The sequence below is a fragment of the Balaenoptera borealis genome (assembly GCF_965194805.1).
Source record: "Balaenoptera borealis genome assembly, chromosome: 1".
NCBI lineage: Eukaryota > Metazoa > Chordata > Mammalia > Artiodactyla > Balaenopteridae > Balaenoptera > Balaenoptera borealis.
This window is the reverse complement of record NC_138860.1, coordinates 65281427-65308740: the sequence shown is the minus strand read 5'-3', so window position 1 is coordinate 65308740 and position 27314 is coordinate 65281427.

The following is a 27314-nucleotide window of genomic DNA, read 5'->3' as shown; positions in this document are numbered from 1 at the left end:
AGATAAACTGTATGAATTATATAATCACCAATACCTTTAAAATATACATTTTGTAATCACATACATGGTAACAGGACCCGAAGATGAACAGACATATGTATGAATCATTGAGCAGATCCTGTAGAGCCAGGCAATCAAAACACTCTAATCAAATTTACGCTGATAAGAAATAGAAATGAAATTTAAAAAACAAACATAAGTAAGGAGACACAAACTTCTGGGGGCTTGTCCCAGCACATTCCACTCTAATTTACAACCTCAGAACACTACCTCCAGGAAGATTCTGTTGCCCTAGTAACAAGAGTTGAGAACGTAATAATGCTGCCGCCTTGTGGCTGTTTCCCACAACAGCAGCTTTAAACCCAGTGCTAATGGTTGCTTAATAGTCACAACGACTGCAGGGGTCTAAATGACACCTGCCCTCAAAAAGTGCCCTTGGGTAGGGAATAGGCAAGAAAATTCAACACATGAGAAATTTTTCAAAAAGTGAATATGAAGAGGGAAGTTGTACTCACACTTTAACAAAAAAAGGAAAAGAAGAAAAAGGATATGCCTAAAGATCAGTATAAGGAATTATTCGCCACATGCGTATCCAACCTCCAAAAAGGTTTCAGCTCACACCAGTCAAATGGCCATCAGCAAAAAGTCTACAAACTATAAATGCTGAAGGAGTTTTGGAGAAATGTATACCTTCTATCTGCTGCTGGGATGTAAAGTGGTAACAGCACTAACGCAAACTGAATGGAGCTGCTTGAAAAGGTAAAAATTGAGCTACCATATGATGCGGCAGGTCACCTTTTGGGCCTATAACCTAAGACCACCTGAATCGGAAAGACACAGGCAGGCAAATGAGCACTGCAGCAATATTGAAATAGCCAAGACATGGAAGCAGAAAAAAGGTTCATAAACAGATGAATGGACAAAGAAGAAGTGGTATACGTACCAAATAGAATAGTAGCCTCGGGAAAAAAATGAACAATGCCGTTTTCAGGACTACAGTTGAGCCTAGAAATAATCATATAAGGTTAAGTAACTCAAAAGGGTACGACAAATATCCTATGATAACATTTATACATGTTATCCTAAGATAGCTACCAATGAACATATTTCCACAGAAAAAGACACTCACAGACTTATGAAATAAACTAATGGTTAGACAAAATGAAAGGTGGGAGTATGGGTAAACTAGGACTATGGGGTTAACATACATATACTAATGTATGTTAAGTGTATAAAAACATATAACAGATAAACTGTATGAATTATATAATCACCAATACCTTTAAAATATACATTTTGTAATCACATACATGGTAACAGAATCCGAAGATGAACAGACATATGTAGGAATCATTGAGCAGTTTCTGTACAGCCAGACAATCAAAACACTCTAATCAAATTTACTCAGATAAGAAATAGAAATTAAATTTAAAAAACAAACCTAAGTAAGGAGACATAAACTTCTGGGGGCTTGTCCCAGCACATTCCACTCTAATTTACAACCTCGGAACACTACCTCCAGGAAGATTCTGTTGCCCTAGTAACAAGAGATGAGAACGTAATAATGCTGCCGCCTTGTGGCTCTTTCCCACAACAGCAGCTTTAAACCCAGTGCTAATGGTTGCTTAATAGTCACATGGACTGCAGGGCTCTAAATGACACCTGCCCTGAAAAATGCCCTGGGCTACGGAATAGGCAATAATATTCAACACATGAGAAATTTTTCAAGAAGTCAATAAGAGGAGGGAAGTTGTACTCACTCTTTAAAAAAAAAGGAAAAGAAAAAAAAGGACATGCCTAAAGCTCAGTAGAATGAATTATTAGACACATGCAAATTCAAATTCAAAACGGTTTCAGCTCACACCAGTCGTTTCCATCAGCAAAATGTGTACAAACTATAAATGCTGAAGGGGTTTTAGAGAACTGTGTACCTTCTAGCTGCTGGTGGGATGTAAAGTGGTAACAGCACTAACACAAACTGAATGGAGCTGCTTGAAAAGATGAAAATTGAGCTACCATATGATGCGGCAGGTCACCTTTTGGGCCTATAACCTAAGACCACCTGAATCGGAAAGACACAGGCAGGCAAATGAGCACTGCAGCAATATTGAAATAGCCAAGACATGGAAGCAGAAAAAAGGTTCATAAACAGATGAATGGACAAAGAAGAAGTGGTATACGTACCAAATAGAATAGTAGCCTCGGGAAAAAAATGAACAATGCCGTTTTCAGGACTACAGTTGAGCCTAGAAATAATCATATAACGTTAAGTAACTCAAAAGGGTACGACAAATATCCTATGAAAACATTTATACATGTTATCCTAAGATTGCTACCAATGAACATATTTCCACAGAAAAAGACACTCACAGACTTATCAAATAAACTAATGGTTAGCCAAAATGAAAGGTGGGAGGATGGGAAAATTAGGACTATGGGGTTAACATACATATACTAATGTATGTTAAGTGTATAAAAACATATAACAGATAAACTGTATGAATTATATAATCACCAATACCTTTAAAATATACATTTTGTAATCACATACATGGTAACAGGACCCAAAGATGAACAGACATATGTATGAATCATTGAGCAGATCCTGTACAGCCAGGCAATCAAAACACTCTAATCAAATTTACTCTGATAAGAAATAGAAATTAAATTTAAAAAACAAACATAAGTAAGGAGACATAAACTTCTGGGGGCTTGTCCCAGCACATTCCACTCTAATTTACAACCTCGGAACACTACCTCCAGGAAGACTCTGTTGCCGTAGTAACAAGAGTTGAGAACGTAATAATGCTGCGGCCTTGTGGCTGTTTCCCACAACAGCAGCTTTAAACCCAGTACTAATAGTTGCTTAATAGTCACAAGGACTGCAGGGCTCTAAATGACACCTGCCCTGAAAAATGCCCTGGGGTAGGGAATAGGCAAGAAAATTCAACACATGAGAAATTTTTCAAGAAGTCAATAAGAGGAGGGAAGTTGTACTCACTCTTTAAAAAAAAGGAAAAGAAAAAAAAGGACATGCCTAAAGCTCAGTATAAGGAATTATTAGACACATGCAAATTCAAATTCAAAAAGGTTTCAGCTCACACCAGTCATTTCCATCAGCAAAATGTCTATAAACTATAAATGCTGAAGGGGTTTTAGAGAACTGTGTACCTTCTAGCTGCTGGTGGGATGTAAAGTGGTAACAGCACTAACGCAAACTGAATGGAGCTTCTTGAAAAGGTAAAAATTGAGCTACCATATGATGCAGCAGGTCACCCTTTGGGCCTATAACCTAAGACCACCTGAATCGGAAAGACACAGGCAGGCAAATGAGCACTGCAGCAATATTGAAATAGCCAAGACATGGAAGCAGAAAAAAGGTTCATAAACAGATGAATGGACAAAGAAGAAGTAGTATACGTACCAAATAGAATAGTAGCCTGGGGAAAAAAATGAACAACGCCGTTTTCAGGACTACAGTTGAGCCTAGAAATAATCATATAAGGTTAAGTAACTCAAAAGGGTACGACAAATATCCTATGGTAACATTTATACATGTTATCCTAAGATTGCTACCAATGAACATATTTCCACAGAAAAAGACACTCACAGACTTATCAAATAAACTAATGGTTAGCAAAATGAAAGGTGGGAGGATGGGTAAATTAGGACTATGGGGTTAACATACATATACTAATGTATGTTAAGTGTATAACAACATATAACAGATAAACTGTATGAATTATATAATCACCAATACCTTTAAAATATACATTTTGTAATCACATACATGGTAACAGGACCCGAAGATGAACAGACATATGTATGAATCATTGAGCAGATCCTGTAGAGCCAGGCAATCAAAACACTCTAATCAAATTTACGCTGATAAGAAATAGAAATGAAATTTAAAAAACAAACATAAGTAAGGAGACACAAACTTCTGGGGGCTTGTCCCAGCACATTCCACTCTAATTTACAACCTCAGAACACTACCTCCAGGAAGATTCTGTTGCCCTAGTAACAAGAGTTGAGAACGTAATAATGCTGCCGCCTTGTGGCTGTTTCCCACAACAGCAGCTTTAAACCCAGTGCTAATGGTTGCTTAATAGTCACAACGACTGCAGGGGTCTAAATGACACCTGCCCTCAAAAAGTGCCCTTGGGTAGGGAATAGGCAAGAAAATTCAACACATGAGAAATTTTTCAAAAAGTGAATATGAAGAGGGAAGTTGTACTCACACTTTAACAAAAAAAGGAAAAGAAGAAAAAGGATATGCCTAAAGATCAGTATAAGGAATTATTCGCCACATGCGTATCCAACCTCCAAAAAGGTTTCAGCTCACACCAGTCAAATGGCCATCAGCAAAAAGTCTACAAACTATAAATGCTGAAGGAGTTTTGGAGAAATGTATACCTTCTATCTGCTGCTGGGATGTAAAGTGGTAACAGCACTAACGCAAACTGAATGGAGCTGCTTGAAAAGGTAAAAATTGAGCTACCATATGATGCGGCAGGTCACCTTTTGGGCCTATAACCTAAGACCACCTGAATCGGAAAGACACAGGCAGGCAAATGAGCACTGCAGCAATATTGAAATAGCCAAGACATGGAAGCAGAAAAAAGGTTCATAAACAGATGAATGGACAAAGAAGAAGTGGTATACGTACCAAATAGAATAGTAGCCTCGGGAAAAAAATGAACAATGCCGTTTTCAGGACTACAGTTGAGCCTAGAAATAATCATATAAGGTTAAGTAACTCAAAAGGGTACGACAAATATCCTATGATAACATTTATACATGTTATCCTAAGATAGCTACCAATGAACATATTTCCACAGAAAAAGACACTCACAGACTTATGAAATAAACTAATGGTTAGACAAAATGAAAGGTGGGAGTATGGGTAAACTAGGACTATGGGGTTAACATACATATACTAATGTATGTTAAGTGTATAAAAACATATAACAGATAAACTGTATGAATTATATAATCACCAATACCTTTAAAATATACATTCTGTAATCACATACATGGTAACAGAATCCGAAGATGAACAGACATATGTAGGAATCATTGAGCAGTTTCTGTACAGCCAGACAATCAAAACACTCTAATCAAATTTACTCAGATAAGAAATAGAAATTAAATTTAAAAAACAAACCTAAGTAAGGAGACATAAACTTCTGGGGGCTTGTCCCAGCACATTCCACTCTAATTTACAACCTCGGAACACTACCTCCAGGAAGATTCTGTTGCCCTAGTAACAAGAGATGAGAACGTAATAATGCTGCCGCCTTGTGGCTCTTTCCCACAACAGCAGCTTTAAACCCAGTGCTAATGGTTGCTAAATAGTCACATGGACTGCAGGGCTCTAAATGACACCTGCCCTGAAAAATGCCCTGGGGTAGGGAATAGGCAATAATATTCAACACATGAGAAATTTTTCAAGAAGTCAATAAAAGGAGGGAAGTTGTACTCACTCTTTAAAAAAAAAGGAAAAGAAAAAAAAGGACATGCCTAAAGCTCAGTAGAATGAATTATTAGACACATGCAAATTCAAATTCAAAAAGGTTTCAGCTCACACCAGTCGTTTCCATCAGCAAAATGTGTACAAACTATAAATGCTGAAGGGGTTTTAGAGAACTGTGTACCTTCTAGCTGCTGGTGGAATGTAAAGTGGTAACAGCACTAACACAAACTGAATGGAGCTGCTTGAAAAGATAAAAATTGAGCTACCATATGATGCGGCAGGTCACCTTTTGGGCCTATAACCTAAGACCACCTGAATCGGAAAGACACAGGCAGGCAAATGAGCACTGCAGCAATATTGAAATAGCCAAGACATGGAAGCAGAAAAAAGGTTCATAAACAGATGAATGGACAAAGAAGAAGTGGTATACGTACCAAATAGAATAGTAGCCTCGGGAAAAAAATGAACAATGCCGTTTTCAGGACTACAGTTGAGCCTAGAAATAATCATATAACGTTAAGTAACTCAAAAGGGTACGACAAATATCCTATGAAAACATTTATACATGTTATCCTAAGATTGCTACCAATGAACATATTTCCACAGAAAAAGACACTCACAGACTTATCAAATAAACTAATGGTTAGCCAAAATGAAAGGTGGGAGGATGGGTAAATTAGGACTATGGGGTTAACATACATATACTAATGTATGTTAAGTGTATAAAAACATATAACAGATAAACTGTATGAATTATATAATCACCAATACCTTTAAAATATACATTTTGTAATCACATACATGGTAACAGGACCCAAAGATGAACAGACATATGTATGAATCATTGAGCAGATTCTGTACAGCCAGGCAATCAAAACACTCTAATCAAATTTACTCTGATAAGAAATAGAAATTAAATTTAAAAAACAAACATAAGTAAGGAGACATAAACTTCTGGGGGCTTGTCCCAGCACATTCCACTCTAATTTACAACCTCGGAACACTACCTCCAGGAAGACTCTGTTGCCGTAGTAACAAGAGTTGAGAACGTAATAATGCTGCGGCCTTGTGGCTGTTTCCCACAACAGCAGCTTTAAACCCAGTACTAATAGTTGCTTAATAGTCACAAGGACTGCAGGGCTCTAAATGACACCTGCCCTGAAAAATGCCCTGGGGTAGGGAATAGGCAAGAAAATTCAACACATGAGAAATTTTTCAACAAGTCAATAAGAGGAGGGAAGTTGTACTCACTCTTTAAAAAAAAGGAAAAGAAAAAAAAGGACATGCCTAAAGCTCAGTATAAGGAATTATTAGACACATGCAAATTCAAATTCAAAAAGGTTTCAGCTCACACCAGTCATTTCCATCAGCAAAATGTCTATAAACTATAAATGCTGAAGGGGTTTTAGAGAACTGTGTACCTTCTAGCTGCTGGTGGGATGTAAAGTGGTAACAGCACTAACGCAAACTGAATGGAGCTTCTTGAAAAGGTAAAAATTGAGCTACCATATGATGCAGCAGGTCACCCTTTGGGCCTATAACCTAAGACCACCTGAATCGGAAAGACACAGGCAGGCAAATGAGCACTGCAGCAATATTGAAATAGCCAAGACATGGAAGCAGAAAAAAGGTTCATAAACAGATGAATGGACAAAGAAGAAGTAGTATACGTACCAAATAGAATAGTAGCCTGGGGAAAAAAATGAACAACGCCGTTTTCAGGACTACAGTTGAGCCTAGAAATAATCATATAAGGTTAAGTAACTCAAAAGGGTACGACAAATATCCTATGGTAACATTTATACATGTTATCCTAAGATTGCTACCAATGAACATATTTCCACAGAAAAAGACACTCACAGACTTATCAAATAAACTAATGGTTAGCAAAATGAAAGGTGGGAGGATGGGTAAATTAGGACTATGGGGTTAACATACATATACTAATGTATGTTAAGTGTATAACAACATATAACAGATAAACTGTATGAATTATATAATCACCAATACCTTTAAAATATACATTTTGTAATCACATACATGGTAACAGGACCCGAAGATGAACAGACATATGTATGAATCATTGAGCAGATCCTGTAGAGCCAGGCAATCAAAACACTCTAATCAAATTTACGCTGATAAGAAATAGAAATGAAATTTAAAAAACAAACATAAGTAAGGAGACATAAACTTCTGGGGGCTTGTCCCAGCACATTCCACTCTAATTTACAACCTCAGAACACTACCTCCAGGAAGATTCTGTTGCCCTAGTAACAAGAGTTGAGAACGTAATAATGCTGCCGCCTTGTGGCTGTTTCCCACAACAGCAGCTTTAAACCCAGTGCTAATGGTTGCTTAATAGTCACAACGACTGCAGGGGTCTAAATGACACCTGCCCTCAAAAAGTGCCCTTGGGTAGGGAATAGGCAAGAAAATTCAACACATGAGAAATTTTTCAAAAAGTGAATATGAAGAGGGAAGTTGTACTCACACTTTAACAAAAAAAGGAAAAGAAGAAAAAGGATATGCCTAAAGATCAGTATAAGGAATTATTCGCCACATGCGTATCCAACCTCCAAAAAGGTTTCAGCTCACACCAGTCAAATGGCCATCAGCAAAAAGTCTACAAACTATAAATGCTGAAGGAGTTTTGGAGAAATGTATACCTTCTATCTGCTGCTGGGATGTAAAGTGGTAACAGCACTAACGCAAACTGAATGGAGCTGCTTGAAAAGGTAAAAATTGAGCTACCATATGATGCGGCAGGTCACCTTTTGGGCCTATAACCTAAGACCACCTGAATCGGAAAGACACAGGCAGGCAAATGAGCACTGCAGCAATATTGAAATAGCCAAGACATGGAAGCAGAAAAAAGGTTCATAAACAGATGAATGGACAAAGAAGAAGTGGTATACATACCAAATAGAATAGTAGCCTCGGGAAAAAAATGAACAATGCCGTTTTCAGGACTACAGTTGAGCCTAGAAATAATCATATAAGGTTAAGTAACTCAAAAGGGTACGACAAATATCCTATGATAACATTTATACATGTTATCCTAAGATAGCTACCAATGAACATATTTCCACAGAAAAAGACACTCACAGACTTATGAAATAAACTAATGGTTAGACAAAATGAAAGGTGGGAGTATGGGTAAACTAGGACTATGGGGTTAACATACATATACTAATGTATGTTAAGTGTATAAAAACATATAACAGATAAACTGTATGAATTATATAATCACCAATACCTTTAAAATATACATTTTGTAATCACATACATGGTAACAGAATCCGAAGATGAACAGACATATGTAGGAATCATTGAGCAGTTTCTGTACAGCCAGACAATCAAAACACTCTAATCAAATTTACTCAGATAAGAAATAGAAATTAAATTTAAAAAACAAACCTAAGTAAGGAGACATAAACTTCTGGGGGCTTGTCCCAGCACATTCCACTCTAATTTACAACCTCGGAACACTACCTCCAGGAAGATTCTGTTGCCCTAGTAACAAGAGATGAGAACGTAATAATGCTGCCGCCTTGTGGCTCTTTCCCACAACAGCAGCTTTAAACCCAGTGCTAATGGTTGCTTAATAGTCACATGGACTGCAGGGCTCTAAATGACACCTGCCCTGAAAAATGCCCTGGGGTACGGAATAGGCAATAATATTCAACACATGAGAAATTTTTCAAGAAGTCAATAAGAGGAGGGAAGTTGTACTCACTCTTTAAAAAAAAAGGAAAAGAAAAAAAAGGACATGCCTAAAGCTCAGTAGAATGAATTATTAGACACATGCAAATTCAAATTCAAAACGGTTTCAGCTCACACCAGTCGTTTCCATCAGCAAAATGTGTACAAACTATAAATGCTGAAGGGGTTTTAGAGAACTGTGTACCTTCTAGCTGCTGGTGGGATGTAAAGTGGTAACAGCACTAACACAAACTGAATGGAGCTGCTTGAAAAGATGAAAATTGAGCTACCATATGATGCGGCAGGTCACCTTTTGGGCCTATAACCTAAGACCACCTGAATCGGAAAGACACAGGCAGGCAAATGAGCACTGCAGCAATATTGAAATAGCCAAGACATGGAAGCAGAAAAAAGGTTCATAAACAGATGAATGGACAAAGAAGAAGTGGTATACGTACCAAATAGAATAGTAGCCTCGGGAAAAAAATGAACAATGCCGTTTTCAGGACTACAGTTGAGCCTAGAAATAATCATATAACGTTAAGTAACTCAAAAGGGTACGACAAATATCCTATGAAAACATTTATACATGTTATCCTAAGATTGCTACCAATGAACATATTTCCACAGAAAAAGACACTCACAGACTTATCAAATAAACTAATGGTTAGCCAAAATGAAAGGTGGGAGGATGGGAAAATTAGGACTATGGGGTTAACATACATATACTAATGTATGTTAAGTGTATAAAAACATATAACAGATAAACTGTATGAATTATATAATCACCAATACCTTTAAAATATACATTTTGTAATCACATACATGGTAACAGGACCCGAAGATGAACAGACATATGTATGAATCATTGAGCAGATCCTGTACAGCCAGGCAATCAAAACACTCTAATCAAATTTACTCTGATAAGAAATAGAAATTAAATTTAAAAAACAAACATAAGTAAGGAGACATAAACTTCTGGGGGCTTGTCCCAGCACATTCCACTCTAATTTACAACCTCGGAACACTACCTCCAGGAAGACTCTGTTGCCGTAGTAACAAGAGTTGAGAACGTAATAATGCTGCGGCCTTGTGGCTGTTTCCCACAACAGCAGCTTTAAACCCAGTACTAATAGTTGCTTAATAGTCACAAGGACTGCAGGGCTCTAAATGACACCTGCCCTGAAAAATGCCCTGGGGTAGGGAATAGGCAAGAAAATTCAACACATGAGAAATTTTTCAAGAAGTCAATAAGAGGAGGGAAGTTGTACTCACTCTTTAAAAAAAAGGAAAAGAAAAAAAAGGACATGCCTAAAGCTCAGTATAAGGAATTATTAGACACATGCAAATTCAAATTCAAAAAGGTTTCAGCTCACACCAGTCATTTCCATCAGCAAAATGTCTATAAACTATAAATGCTGAAGGGGTTTTAGAGAACTGTGTACCTTCTAGCTGCTGGTGGGATGTAAAGTGGTAACAGCACTAACGCAAACTGAATGGAGCTTCTTGAAAAGGTAAAAATTGAGCTACCATATGATGCAGCAGGTCACCCTTTGGGCCTATAACCTAAGACCACCTGAATCGGAAAGACACAGGCAGGCAAATGAGCACTGCAGCAATATTGAAATAGCCAAGACATGGAAGCAGAAAAAAGGTTCATAAACAGATGAATGGACAAAGAAGAAGTAGTATACGTACCAAATAGAATAGTAGCCTGGGGAAAAAAATGAACAATGCCGTTTTCAGGACTACAGTTGAGCCTAGAAATAATCATATAAGGTTAAGTAACTCAAAAGGGTACGACAAATATCCTATGGTAACATTTATACATGTTATCCTAAGATTGCTACCAATGAACATATTTCCACAGAAAAAGACACTCACAGACTTATCAAATAAACTAATGGTTAGCAAAATGAAAGGTGGGAGGATGGGTAAATTAGGACTATGGGGTTAACATACATATACTAATGTATGTTAAGTGTATAACAACATATAACAGATAAACTGTATGAATTATATAATCACCAATACCTTTAAAATATACATTTTGTAATCACATACATGGTAACAGGACCCGAAGATGAACAGACATATGTATGAATCATTGAGCAGATCCTGTAGAGCCAGGCAATCAAAACACTCTAATCAAATTTACGCTGATAAGAAATAGAAATGAAATTTAAAAAACAAACATAAGTAAGGAGACATAAACTTCTGGGGGCTTGTCCCAGCACATTCCACTCTAATTTACAACCTCAGAACACTACCTCCAGGAAGATTCTGTTGCCCTAGTAACAAGAGTTGAGAACGTAATAATGCTGCCGCCTTGTGGCTGTTTCCCACAACAGCAGCTTTAAACCCAGTGCTAATGGTTGCTTAATAGTCACAACGACTGCAGGGGTCTAAATGACACCTGCCCTCAAAAAGTGCCCTTGGGTAGGGAATAGGCAAGAAAATTCAACACATGAGAAATTTTTCAAAAAGTGAATATGAAGAGGGAAGTTGTACTCACACTTTAACAAAAAAAGGAAAAGAAGAAAAAGGATATGCCTAAAGATCAGTATAAGGAATTATTCGCCACATGCGTATCCAACCTCCAAAAAGGTTTCAGCTCACACCAGTCAAATGGCCATCAGCAAAAAGTCTACAAACTATAAATGCTGAAGGAGTTTTGGAGAAATGTATACCTTCTATCTGCTGCTGGGATGTAAAGTGGTAACAGCACTAACGCAAACTGAATGGAGCTGCTTGAAAAGGTAAAAATTGAGCTACCATATGATGCGGCAGGTCACCTTTTGGGCCTATAACCTAAGACCACCTGAATCGGAAAGACACAGGCAGGCAAATGAGCACTGCAGCAATATTGAAATAGCCAAGACATGGAAGCAGAAAAAAGGTTCATAAACAGATGAATGGACAAAGAAGAAGTGGTATACGTACCAAATAGAATAGTAGCCTCGGGAAAAAAATGAACAATGCCGTTTTCAGGACTACAGTTGAGCCTAGAAATAATCATATAAGGTTAAGTAACTCAAAAGGGTACGACAAATATCCTATGATAACATTTATACATGTTATCCTAAGATAGCTACCAATGAACATATTTCCACAGAAAAAGACACTCACAGACTTATGAAATAAACTAATGGTTAGACAAAATGAAAGGTGGGAGTATGGGTAAACTAGGACTATGGGGTTAACATACATATACTAATGTATGTTAAGTGTATAAAAACATATAACAGATAAACTGTATGAATTATATAATCACCAATACCTTTAAAATATACATTCTGTAATCACATACATGGTAACAGAATCCGAAGATGAACAGACATATGTAGGAATCATTGAGCAGTTTCTGTACAGCCAGACAATCAAAACACTCTAATCAAATTTACTCAGATAAGAAATAGAAATTAAATTTAAAAAACAAACCTAAGTAAGGAGACATAAACTTCTGGGGGCTTGTCCCAGCACATTCCACTCTAATTTACAACCTCGGAACACTACCTCCAGGAAGATTCTGTTGCCCTAGTAACAAGAGATGAGAACGTAATAATGCTGCCGCCTTGTGGCTCTTTCCCACAACAGCAGCTTTAAACCCAGTGCTAATGGTTGCTAAATAGTCACATGGACTGCAGGGCTCTAAATGACACCTGCCCTGAAAAATGCCCTGGGGTAGGGAATAGGCAATAATATTCAACACATGAGAAATTTTTCAAGAAGTCAATAAAAGGAGGGAAGTTGTACTCACTCTTTAAAAAAAAAGGAAAAGAAAAAAAAGGACATGCCTAAAGCTCAGTAGAATGAATTATTAGACACATGCAAATTCAAATTCAAAAAGGTTTCAGCTCACACCAGTCGTTTCCATCAGCAAAATGTGTACAAACTATAAATGCTGAAGGGGTTTTAGAGAACTGTGTACCTTCTAGCTGCTGGTGGAATGTAAAGTGGTAACAGCACTAACACAAACTGAATGGAGCTGCTTGAAAAGATAAAAATTGAGCTACCATATGATGCGGCAGGTCACCTTTTGGGCCTATAACCTAAGACCACCTGAATCGGAAAGACACAGGCAGGCAAATGAGCACTGCAGCAATATTGAAATAGCCAAGACATGGAAGCAGAAAAAAGGTTCATAAACAGATGAATGGACAAAGAAGAAGTGGTATACGTACCAAATAGAATAGTAGCCTCGGGAAAAAAATGAACAATGCCGTTTTCAGGACTACAGTTGAGCCTAGAAATAATCATATAACGTTAAGTAACTCAAAAGGGTACGACAAATATCCTATGAAAACATTTATACATGTTATCCTAAGATTGCTACCAATGAACATATTTCCACAGAAAAAGACACTCACAGACTTATCAAATAAACTAATGGTTAGCCAAAATGAAAGGTGGGAGGATGGGTAAATTAGGACTATGGGGTTAACATACATATACTAATGTATGTTAAGTGTATAAAAACATATAACAGATAAACTGTATGAATTATATAATCACCAATACCTTTAAAATATACATTTTGTAATCACATACATGGTAACAGGACCCAAAGATGAACAGACATATGTATGAATCATTGAGCAGATTCTGTACAGCCAGGCAATCAAAACACTCTAATCAAATTTACTCTGATAAGAAATAGAAATTAAATTTAAAAAACAAACATAAGTAAGGAGACATAAACTTCTGGGGGCTTGTCCCAGCACATTCCACTCTAATTTACAACCTCGGAACACTACCTCCAGGAAGACTCTGTTGCCGTAGTAACAAGAGTTGAGAACGTAATAATGCTGCGGCCTTGTGGCTGTTTCCCACAACAGCAGCTTTAAACCCAGTACTAATAGTTGCTTAATAGTCACAAGGACTGCAGGGCTCTAAATGACACCTGCCCTGAAAAATGCCCTGGGGTAGGGAATAGGCAAGAAAATTCAACACATGAGAAATTTTTCAAGAAGTCAATAAGAGGAGGGAAGTTGTACTCACTCTTTAAAAAAAAGGAAAAGAAAAAAAAGGACATGCCTAAAGCTCAGTATAAGGAATTATTAGACACATGCAAATTCAAATTCAAAAAGGTTTCAGCTCACACCAGTCATTTCCATCAGCAAAATGTCTATAAACTATAAATGCTGAAGGGGTTTTAGAGAACTGTGTACCTTCTAGCTGCTGGTGGGATGTAAAGTGGTAACAGCACTAACGCAAACTGAATGGAGCTTCTTGAAAAGGTAAAAATTGAGCTACCATATGATGCAGCAGGTCACCCTTTGGGCCTATAACCTAAGACCACCTGAATCGGAAAGACACAGGCAGGCAAATGAGCACTGCAGCAATATTGAAATAGCCAAGACATGGAAGCAGAAAAAAGGTTCATAAACAGATGAATGGACAAAGAAGAAGTAGTATACGTACCAAATAGAATAGTAGCCTGGGGAAAAAAATGAACAACGCCGTTTTCAGGACTACAGTTGAGCCTAGAAATAATCATATAAGGTTAAGTAACTCAAAAGGGTACGACAAATATCCTATGGTAACATTTATACATGTTATCCTAAGATTGCTACCAATGAACATATTTCCACAGAAAAAGACACTCACAGACTTATCAAATAAACTAATGGTTAGCAAAATGAAAGGTGGGAGGATGGGTAAATTAGGACTATGGGGTTAACATACATATACTAATGTATGTTAAGTGTATAACAACATATAACAGATAAACTGTATGAATTATATAATCACCAATACCTTTAAAATATACATTTTGTAATCACATACATGGTAACAGGACCCGAAGATGAACAGACATATGTATGAATCATTGAGCAGATCCTGTAGAGCCAGGCAATCAAAACACTCTAATCAAATTTACGCTGATAAGAAATAGAAATGAAATTTAAAAAACAAACATAAGTAAGGAGACATAAACTTCTGGGGGCTTGTCCCAGCACATTCCACTCTAATTTACAACCTCAGAACACTACCTCCAGGAAGATTCTGTTGCCCTAGTAACAAGAGTTGAGAACGTAATAATGCTGCCGCCTTGTGGCTGTTTCCCACAACAGCAGCTTTAAACCCAGTGCTAATGGTTGCTTAATAGTCACAACGACTGCAGGGGTCTAAATGACACCTGCCCTCAAAAAGTGCCCTTGGGTAGGGAATAGGCAAGAAAATTCAACACATGAGAAATTTTTCAAAAAGTGAATATGAAGAGGGAAGTTGTACTCACACTTTAACAAAAAAAGGAAAAGAAGAAAAAGGATATGCCTAAAGATCAGTATAAGGAATTATTCGCCACATGCGTATCCAACCTCCAAAAAGGTTTCAGCTCACACCAGTCAAATGGCCATCAGCAAAAAGTCTACAAACTATAAATGCTGAAGGAGTTTTGGAGAAATGTATACCTTCTATCTGCTGCTGGGATGTAAAGTGGTAACAGCACTAACGCAAACTGAATGGAGCTGCTTGAAAAGGTAAAAATTGAGCTACCATATGATGCGGCAGGTCACCTTTTGGGCCTATAACCTAAGACCACCTGAATCGGAAAGACACAGGCAGGCAAATGAGCACTGCAGCAATATTGAAATAGCCAAGACATGGAAGCAGAAAAAAGGTTCATAAACAGATGAATGGACAAAGAAGAAGTGGTATACGTACCAAATAGAATAGTAGCCTCGGGAAAAAAATGAACAATGCCGTTTTCAGGACTACAGTTGAGCCTAGAAATAATCATATAAGGTTAAGTAACTCAAAAGGGTACGACAAATATCCTATGATAACATTTATACATGTTATCCTAAGATAGCTACCAATGAACATATTTCCACAGAAAAAGACACTCACAGACTTATGAAATAAACTAATGGTTAGACAAAATGAAAGGTGGGAGTATGGGTAAACTAGGACTATGGGGTTAACATACATATACTAATGTATGTTAAGTGTATAAAAACATATAACAGATAAACTGTATGAATTATATAATCACCAATACCTTTAAAATATACATTCTGTAATCACATACATGGTAACAGAATCCGAAGATGAACAGAGATATGTAGGAATCATTGAGCAGTTTCTGTACAGCCAGACAATCAAAACACTCTAATCAAATTTACTCCGATAAGAAATAGAAATTAAATTTAAAAAACAAACCTAAGTAAGGAGACATAAACTTCTGGGGGCTTGTCCCAGCACATTCCACTCTAATTTACAACCTCGGAACACTACCTCCAGGAAGATTCTGTTGCCCTAGTAACAAGAGATGAGAACGTAATAATGCTGCCGCCTTGTGGCTCTTTCCCACAACAGCAGCTTTAAACCCAGTGCTAATGGTTGCTTAATAGTCACATGGACTGCAGGGCTCTAAATGACACCTGCCCTGAAAAATGCCCTGGGGTACGGAATAGGCAATAATATTCAACACATGAGAAATTTTTCAAGAAGTCAATAAGAGGAGGGAAGTTGTACTCACTCTTTAAAAAAAAAGGAAAAGAAAAAAAAGGACATGCCTAAAGCTCAGTAGAATGAATTATTAGACACATGCAAATTCAAATTCAAAAAGGTTTCAGCTCACACCAGTCGTTTCCATCAGCAAAATGTGTACAAACTATAAACGCTGAAGGGGTTTTAGAGAACTGTGTACCTTCTAGCTGCTGGTGGGATGTAAAGTGGTAACAGCACTAACACAAACTGAATGGAGCTGCTTGAAAAGATAAAAATTGAGCTACCATATGATGCGGCAGGTCACCTTTTGGGCCTATAACCTAAGACCACCTGAATCGGAAAGACACAGGCAGGCAAATGAGCACTGCAGCAATATTGAAATAGCCAAGACATGGAAGCAGAAAAAAGGTTCATAAACAGATGAATGGACAAAGAAGAAGTGGTATACGTACCAAATAGAATAGTAGCCTCGGGAAAAAAATGAACAATGCCGTTTTCAGGACTACAGTTGAGCCTAGAAATAATCATATAACGTTAAGTAACTCAAAAGGGTACGACAAATATCCTATGAAAACATTTATACATGTTATCCTAAGATTGCTACCAATGAACATATTTCCACAGAAAAAGACACTCACAGACTTATCAAATAAACTAATGGTTAGCCAAAATGAAAGGTGGGAGGATGGGAAAATTAGGACTATGGGGTTAACATACATATACTAATGTATGTTAAGTGTATAAAAACATATAACAGATAAACTGTATGAATTATATAATCACCAATACCTTTAAAATATACATTTTGTAATCACATACATGGTAACAGGACCCGAAGATGAACAGACATATGTATGAATCATTGAGCAGATCCTGTACAGCCAGGCAATCAAAACACTCTAATCAAATTTACTCTGATAAGAAATAGAAATTAAATTTAAAAAACAAACATAAGTAAGGAGACATAAACTTCTGGGGGCTTGTCCCAGCACATTCCACTCTAATTTACAACCTCGGAACACTACCTCCAGGAAGACTCTGTTGCCGTAGTAACAAGAGTTGAGAACGTAATAATGCTGCGGCCTTGTGGCTGTTTCCCACAACAGCAGCTTTAAACCCAGTACTAATAGTTGCTTAATAGTCACAAGGACTGCAGGGCTCTAAATGACACCTGCCCTGAAAAATGCCCTGGGGTAGGGAATAGGCAAGAAAATTCAACACATGAGAAATTTTTCAACAAGTCAATAAGAGGAGGGAAGTTGTACTCACTCTTTAAAAAAAAGGAAAAGAAAAAAAAGGACATGCCTAAAGCTCAGTATAAGGAATTATTAGACACATGCAAATTCAAATTCAAAAAGGTTTCAGCTCACACCAGTCATTTCCATCAGCAAAATGTCTACAAACTATAAATGCTGAAGGGGTTTTAGAGAACTGTGTACCTTCTAGCTGCTGGTGGGATGTAAAGTGGTAACAGCACTAACGCAAACTGAATGGAGCTTCTTGAAAAGGTAAAAATTGAGCTACCATATGATGCAGCAGGTCACCCTTTGGGCCTATAACCTAAGACCACCTGAATCGGAAAGACACAGGCAGGCAAATGAGCACTGCAGCAATATTGAAATAGCCAAGACATGGAAGCAGAAAAAAGGTTCATAAACAGATGAATGGACAAAGAAGAAGTAGTATACGTACCAAATAGAATAGTAGCCTGGGGAAAAAAATGAACAACGCCGTTTTCAGGACTACAGTTGAGCCTAGAAATAATCATATAAGGTTAAGTAACTCAAAAGGGTACGACAAATATCCTATGATAACATTTATACATGTTATCCTAAGATTGCTACCAATGAACATATTTCCACAGAAAAAGACACTCACAGACTTATCAAATAAACTAATGGTTAGCAAAATGAAAGGTGGGAGGATGGGTAAATTAGGACTATGGGGTTAACATACATATACTAATGTATGTTAAGTGTATAACAACATATAACAGATAAACTGTATGAATTATATAATCACCAATACCTTTAAAATATACATTTTGTAATCACATACATGGTAACAGGACCCGAAGATGAACAGACATATGTATGAATCATTGAGCAGATCCTGTAGAGCCAGGCAATCAAAACACTCTAATCAAATTTACGCTGATAAGAAATAGAAATGAAATTTAAAAAACAAACATAAGTAAGGAGACATAAACTTCTGGGGGCTTGTCCCAGCACATTCCACTCTAATTTACAACCTCAGAACACTACCTCCAGGAAGATTCTGTTGCCCTAGTAACAAGAGTTGAGAACGTAATAATGCTGCCGCCTTGTGGCTGTTTCCCACAACAGCAGCTTTAAACCCAGTGCTAATGGTTGCTTAATAGTCACAACGACTGCAGGGGTCTAAATGACACCTGCCCTCAAAAAGTGCCCTTGGGTAGGGAATAGGCAAGAAAATTCAACACATGAGAAATTTTTCAAAAAGTGAATATGAAGAGGGAAGTTGTACTCACACTTTAACAAAAAAAGGAAAAGAAGAAAAAGGATATTCCTAAAGATCAGTATAAGTAATTATTCGCCACATGCGTATCCAACCTCCATAAAGGTTTCAGCTCACAACAGTCAAATGGCCATCAGCAAAAGTCTACAAACTATAAATGCTGAAGGTGTTTTAGAGAAATGTGTACCTTCTATCTGCTGCTGGGATGTAAAGTGGTAACAGCACTAACGCAAACTGAATGGAGCTGCTTGAAAAGGTAGAAATTGAGCTACCATATGATGCGGCAGGGCACCTCTCGGGCTTATAACCTAAGACCACCAGAATCGGAAAGACACAGGCAGTCAAATGTGCACTGCAGCAATACTGAAATAGCCAAGACATGGAAGGAAAAAAAGGTCCATAAACAGATGAATGGACAGAGAAGAAGTGGTATATGGACAGAATGGAATAGTAGCCTCGGGAAAAAAATGAACAATGCCGTTTTCAGGACTACAGTAGAGCCTAGAAATAATAATATAAGGTTAAGTAAGTCAAAAGGGTATGACAAATATCCTATGATATCATTTATACATGTTATCCTAAGATTGCTACCAATGAACATATTTCCACAGAAAAAGACACTCACAGACTTATGAAATAAACTAATTGTTAGCCAAAATGAAAGGTGGGAGGACGGGTAAATTAGGACTATGGGGTTAACATACATATACTAATGTATGTTAAGTGTATAAAAACATATAACAGATAAACTGTATGAATTATATAATCACCAATACCTTTAAAATATACATTCTGTAATCACATACATGGTAACAGAATCCGAAGATGAACAGACATATGTAGGAATCATTGAGCAGTTTCTGTACAGCCAGACAATCAAAACACTCTAATCAAATTTACTCCGATAAGAAATAGAAATTAAATTTAAAAAACAAACCTAAGTAAGGAGACATAAACTTCTGGGGGCTTGTCCCAGCACATTCCACTCTAATTTACAACCTCGGAACACTACCTCCAGGAAGATTCTGTTGCCCTAGTAACAAGAGATGAGAACGTAATAATGCTGCCGCCTTGTGGCTCTTTCCCACAACAGCAGCTTTAAACCCAGTGCTAATGGTTGCTTAATAGTCACATGGACTGCAGGGCTCTAAATGACACCTGCCCTGAAAAATGCCCTGGGGTAAGGAATAGGCAAGAATATTCAACACATGAGAAATTTTTCAAGAAATCAATAAGAGGAGGGAAGTTGTACTCACTCTTTAAAAAAAAAGGAAAAGAAAAAAAAGGACATGCCTAAAGCTAAGTAGAATGAATTATTAGACACATGCAAATTCAAATGGAAAAAGGTTTCAGCTCACACCAATCGTTTCCATCAGCAAAATGTCTACAAACTATAAATGCTGAAGGGGTTTTAGAGAACTGTGTACCTTCTAGCTGCTGGTGGGATGTAAAGTGGTAACAGCACTAACACAAACTGAATGGAGCTGCTTGAAAAGATAAAAATTGAGCTACCATATGATGCGGCAGGTGACCTTTTGGGCCTATAACCTAAGACCACCTGAATCGGAAAGACACAGGCAGGCAAATGAGCACTGCAGCAATATTGAAATAGCCAAGACATGGAAGCAGAAAAAAGGTTCATAAACAGATGAATGGACAAAGAAGAAGTGGTATACATACCAAATAGAATAGTAGCCTCGGGAAAAAAATGAACAATGCCGTTTTCAGGACTAAAGTTGAGCCTAGAAATAATCATATAAGCTTAAGTAACTCAAAAGGGTACGACAAATATCCTATGATAACATTTATACATGTTATCCTAAGATTGCTACCAATGAACATATTTCCACAGAAAAAGACACTCACAGACTTATGAAATAAACTAATGGTTAGCCAAAATGAAAGGTGGGAGGATGGGTTAACTAGGACTATGGGGTTAACATACATATATTAATGTATGTTAAGTGTATAAAAACATATAACAGATAAACTGTATGAATTATATAATCACCAATACCTTTAAAATATACATTTTGTAATCACATACATGGTAACAGGACCCGAGGATGAACAGACATATGTATGAATCATTGAGCAGATTCTGTACAGCCAGGCAATCAAAACACTAAAATCAAATTTACTCCGATAAGAAATAGAAATTAAATTTAAAAAACAAACCTAAGTAAGGAGACATAAACTTCTGGAGGCTTGTCCCAGCACATTCCACTCTAATTTACAACCTCGGAACACTACCTCCAGGAAGACTCTGTTGCCATAGTAACAAGAGTTGAGAACATAATAATGCTGCCGCCTTGTGGCTGTTTCCCCAAACAGCAGCTTTAAACCCAGTGCTAATGGTTGCTTAATAGTCAAAACGACTGCAGGGGTCTAAATCACACCTGCCCTCAAAAAATGCCCTGGGGTAGGGAATACGCAAGAAAATTCAACACATGAGAAATTTTTCAAAAAGTGAATATGAAGAGTGAAGTTGTACTCACACTTTAACAAAAAAAGGAAAAGAAGAAAAAGGATATGCCTAAAGATCAGTATAAGGAATTATTCGCCACATGCGTATCCAACCTCCAAAAAGGTTTCAGCTCACACCAGTCAAATGGCCATCAGCAAAAAGTCTACAAAGTATAAATGCTGAAGGGGTTTTAGAGAAATGTATACCTTCTATCTGCTGCTGGGATGTAAAGTGGTAACAGCACTAACGCAAACTGAATGGAGCTGCTTGAAAAGGTAAAAATTGAGCTACCATATGATGCGGCAGGGCACCTCTTCGGCTTATAACCTAAGACTACCAGAATCGGAAAGACAGAGGCAGTCAAATGTGCACTGCAGCAATATGGAAATAGCAAAGACATGGAAGCAAAAAAAATGTCCATAAACAGATGAATGGACAGAGAAGAAGCGGTATATGGACAGAATGCAATAGTAGCCTCGGGGAAAAAATGAACAATGCCGTTTTAAGGACTAGAGTTGAGCCTAGAAATAATCATATAAGGTTAAGTAAGTCAAAAGGGTATGACAAATATCCTATGATATCATTTATACATGTTATCCTAAGATTGCTACCAATGAACATATTTCCACAGAAAAAGACACTCACAGACTTATGAAATAAACTAATTGTTAGCCAAAATGAAAGGTGGGAGGATGGGTAAATTAGGACTATGGGGTTAACATACATATACTAATGTATGTTAAGTGTATAAAAACATATAACAGATAAACTGTATGAATTATATAATCACCAATACCTTTAAAATATACATTCTGTAATAACATACATGGTAACAGAATCCAAAGATGAACAGACATATGTAGGAATCATTGAGCAGTTTCTGTACAGCCAGACAATCAAAACACTCTAATCAAAGTTACTCCGATAAGAAATAGAAATTTAATTTAAAAAACAAACCTAAGTAAGGAGACATAAACTTCTGGGGGCTTGTCCCAGCACATTCCACTCTAATTTACAACTTCGGAACACTACCTCCAGGAAGATTCTGTTGCCCTAGTAACAAGAGATGAGAATGTAATAATGCTGCCGCCTTGTGGCTCTTTCCCACAACAGCAGCATTAAACCCAGTGGTAATGGTTGCTTAATAGTCACAAGGACTGCAGGGATCTAAATGACACCTGGCCTGAAAAATGCCCTGGGGTAGGGAATAGGCAAGAAAATTCAACACATGAGAAATTTTTCAAGAAGTCAATAAGAGGAGGGAAGTTGTACTCATTCTTTAAAAAAAAAGGAAAAGAAAAAAAAGGACATGCCTAAAGCTCAGTATAAGGAATTATTAGACACATGCAAATTCAATTTCAAAAAGGTTTCAGCTCACACCAGTCATTTCCATCAGCAAAATGTCTACAAACTATAAATGCTGAAGGGGTTTTAGAGAACTGTGTACCTTCTAGCTGCTGGTGGGATGTAAAGTGGTAACAGCACTAACGCAAACTGAATGGAGTTTCTTGAAAAGGTAAAAATTGAGCTACCATATGATGCGGCAGGTCACCTTTTGGGCCTATAACCTAAGACCACCTAAATCGGAAAGACACAGGCAGGCAAATGTGCACTGCAGCAATATTGAAATAGCCAAGACATGGAAGCAGAAAAAGGGTTCATAAACAGATGAATGGACAAAGAAGAAGTGGTATACGTACCAAATAGCATAGTAGCCTCGGGAAAAAAATGAACAATGCCGTTTTCAGGACTACAGTTGAGCCTAGAAATAATCATATAAGGTTAAGTAACTCAAAAGGGTACGACAAATATCCTATGATAACATTTATACATGTTATCCTACGATTGCTACCAATGAACATATTTCCACAGAAAAAGACACTCACAGACTTATGAAATAAACTAATGGTTAGCCAAAATGAAAGGTGGGAGGATGGGTAAATTAGGACTATGGGGTTAACATACATATACTAATGTATGTTAAGTGTATAAAAACATGTAACAGATAAACTGTATGAATTATATAATCACCAATACCTTTAAAATATACATTTTGTAATCACATACATGGTAAGAGGACCCGAAGATGAACAGACATATGTATGAATCACTGAGCAGATCCTGTACAGCCAGGCAATCAAAACACTCTAATCAAATTTACTCCGATAAGAAATAGAAATTAAATTTAAAAAAACAAACATAAGTAAGGAGACATAAACTTCTGGGGGCTTGTCCCAGCACATTCCACTCTAATTTACAACCTCGGAACACTACCTCCAGGAAGATTCTGTTGCCCTAGTAACAAGAGATGAGAACGTAATAATGCTGCCGCCTTGTGGCTCTTTCCCACAACAGCAGCTTTAAACCCAGTGCTAATGTTTGCTTAATAGTCACAAGGACTGCAGGGCTCTAAATGACACCTTCCCTGAAAAATGCCCTGGGGTAGGGAATAGGCAAGAAAATTCAACACATTAGAAATTTTTCAAGAAGTCAATAAGAGGAGGGAAGTTGTACTCACTCTTTAAAAAAAAAGGAAAAGAAAAAAAAGGATATGCCTAAACCTCAGTATAAGGAATTATTAGACACATGCAAATGCAAATTCAAAAAGGTTTCAGCTCACACCAGTCATTTCCATCAGCAAAATGTCTACAAACTATAAATGCTGAAGGAGTTTTAGAGAACTGTGTACCTTCTAGATCCTGGTTGGATGTAAAGTGGTAACAGCACTAACGCAAACTGAATTGAGCTGTTGAAAAGGTAAAAATTGAGCTACCATATGATGCGGCAGGTCACCTTTTGGGCCTATAACCTAAGACCACCTGAATCGGAAAGACACAGGCAGGCAAATGAGCACTGCAGCAATATTGAAATAGCCAAGACATGGAAGCAGAAAAAAGGTTCATAAACAGATGAATGGACAGAGAAGAAGTGGTATATGGACAGAATGCAATAGTAGCCTCGGGGAAAAAATGAACAATGCCGTTTTAAGGACTAGAGTTGAGCCTAGAAATAATCATATAAGGTTAAGTAAGTCAAAAGGGTATGACAAATATCCTATGATATCATTTATACATGTTATCCTAAGATTGCTACCAATGAACATATTTCCACAGAAAAAGACACTCACAGACTTATGAAATAAACTAATGGTTAGCCAAAATGAAAGGTGGGAGGATGGGTAAACTAGGACTATGGGGTTAACATACATATACTAATGTATGTTAAGTGTATAAAAACATATAACAGATAAACTGTATGAATTATATAATCACCAATACCTTTAAAATATACATTCTGTAATCACATACATGGTAACAGAATCCGAAGATGAACAGACATATGTAGGAATCATTGAGCAGTTTCTGTACAGCCAGACAATCAAAACACTCTAATCAAATTTACTCCGATAAGAAATAGAAATTAAATTTAAAAAACAAACCTAAGTAAGGAGACATAAACTTCTGGGGGCTTGTCCCAGCACATTCCACTCTAATTTACAACCTCGGAACACTACCTCCAGGAAGATTCTGTTGCCCTAGTAACAAGAGATGAGAACGTAATAATGCTGCCGCCTTGTGGCTCTTTCCCACAACAGCAGCTTTAATCCCAGTGCTAATGGTTGCTAAATAGTCACATGGACTGCAGGGCTCTAAATGACACCTGCCCTGAAAAATGCCCTGGGGTAGGGAATAGGCAATAATATTCAACACATGAGAAATTTTTCAAGAAGTCAATAAAAGGAGGGAAGTTGTACTCACTCTTTAAAAAAAAAGGAAAAGAAAAAAAAGGACATGCCTAAAGCTCAGTAGAATGAATTATTAGACACATGCAAATTCAAATTCAAAAAGGTTTCAGCTCACACCAGTCGTTTCCATCAGCAAAATGTGTACAAACTATAAATGCTGAAGGGGTTTTAGAGAACTGTGTACCTTCTAGCTGCTGGTGGAATGTAAAGTGGTAACAGCACTAACACAAACTGAATGGAGCTGCTTGAAAAGATAAAAATTGAGCTACCATATGATGCGGCAGGTCACCTTTTGGGCCTATAACCTAAGACCACCTGAATCGGAAAGACACAGGCAGGCAAATGAGCACTGCAGCAATATTGAAATAGCCAAGACATGGAAGCAGAAAAAAGGTTCATAAACAGATGAATGGACAAAGAAGAAGTGGTATACGTACCAAATAGAATAGTAGCCTCGGGAAAAAAATGAACAATGCCATTTTCAGGACTACAGTTGAGCCTAGAAATAATCATATAACGTTAAGTAACTCAAAAGGGTACGACAAATATCCTATGAAAACATTTATACATGTTATCCTAAGATTGCTACCAATGAACATATTTCCACAGAAAAAGACACTCACAGACTTATCAAATAAACTAATGGTTAGCCAAAATGAAAGGTGGGAGGATGGGTAAATTAGGACTATGGGGTTAACATACATATACTAATGTATGTTAAGTGTATAAAAACATATAACAGATAAACTGTATGAATTATATAATCACCAATACCTTTAAAATATACATTTTGTAATCACATACATGGTAACAGGACCCAAAGATGAACAGACATATGTATGAATCATTGAGCAGATTCTGTACAGCCAGGCAATCAAAACACTCTAATCAAATTTACTCTGATAAGAAATAGAAATTAAATTTAAAAAACAAACATAAGTAAGGAGACATAAACTTCTGGGGGCTTGTCCCAGCACATTCCACTCTAATTTACAACCTCGGAACACTACCTCCAGGAAGACTCTGTTGCAGTAGTAACAAGAGTTGAGAACGTAATAATGCTGCGGCCTTGTGGCTGTTTCCCACAACAGCAGCTTTAAACCCAGTACTAATAGTTGCTTAATAGTCACAAGGACTGCAGGGCTCTAAATGACACCTGCCCTGAAAAATGCCCTGGGGTAGGGAATAGGCAAGAAAATTCAACACATGAGAAATTTTTCAAGAAGTCAATAAGAGGAGGGAAGTTGTACTCACTCTTTAAAAAAAAGGAAAAGAAAAAAAAGGACATGCCTAAAGCTCAGTATAAGGAATTATTAGACACATGCAAATTCAAATTCAAAAAGGTTTCAGCTCACACCAGTCATTTCCATCAGCAAAATGTCTATAAACTATAAATGCTGAAGGGGTTTTAGAGAACTGTGTACCTTCTAGCTGCTGGTGGGATGTAAAGTGGTAACAGCACTAACGCAAACTGAATGGAGCTTCTTGAAAAGGTAAAAATTGAGCTACCATATGATGCAGCAGGTCACCCTTTGGGCCTATAACCTAAGACCACCTGAATCGGAAAGACACAGGCAGGCAAATGAGCACTGCAGCAATATTGAAATAGCCAAGACATGGAAGCAGAAAAAAGGTTCATAAACAGATGAATGGACAAAGAAGAAGTAGTATACGTACCAAATAGAATAGTAGCCTGGGGAAAAAAATGAACAACGCCGTTTTCAGGACTACAGTTGAGCCTAGAAATAATCATATAAGGTTAAGTAACTCAAAAGGGTACGACAAATATCCTATGGTAACATTTATACATGTTATCCTAAGATTGCTACCAATGAACATATTTCCACAGAAAAAGACACTCACAGACTTATGAAATAAACTAATGGTTAGCAAAATGAAAGGTGGGAGGATGGGTAAATTAGGACTATGGGGTTAACATACATATACTAATGTATGTTAAGTGTATAACA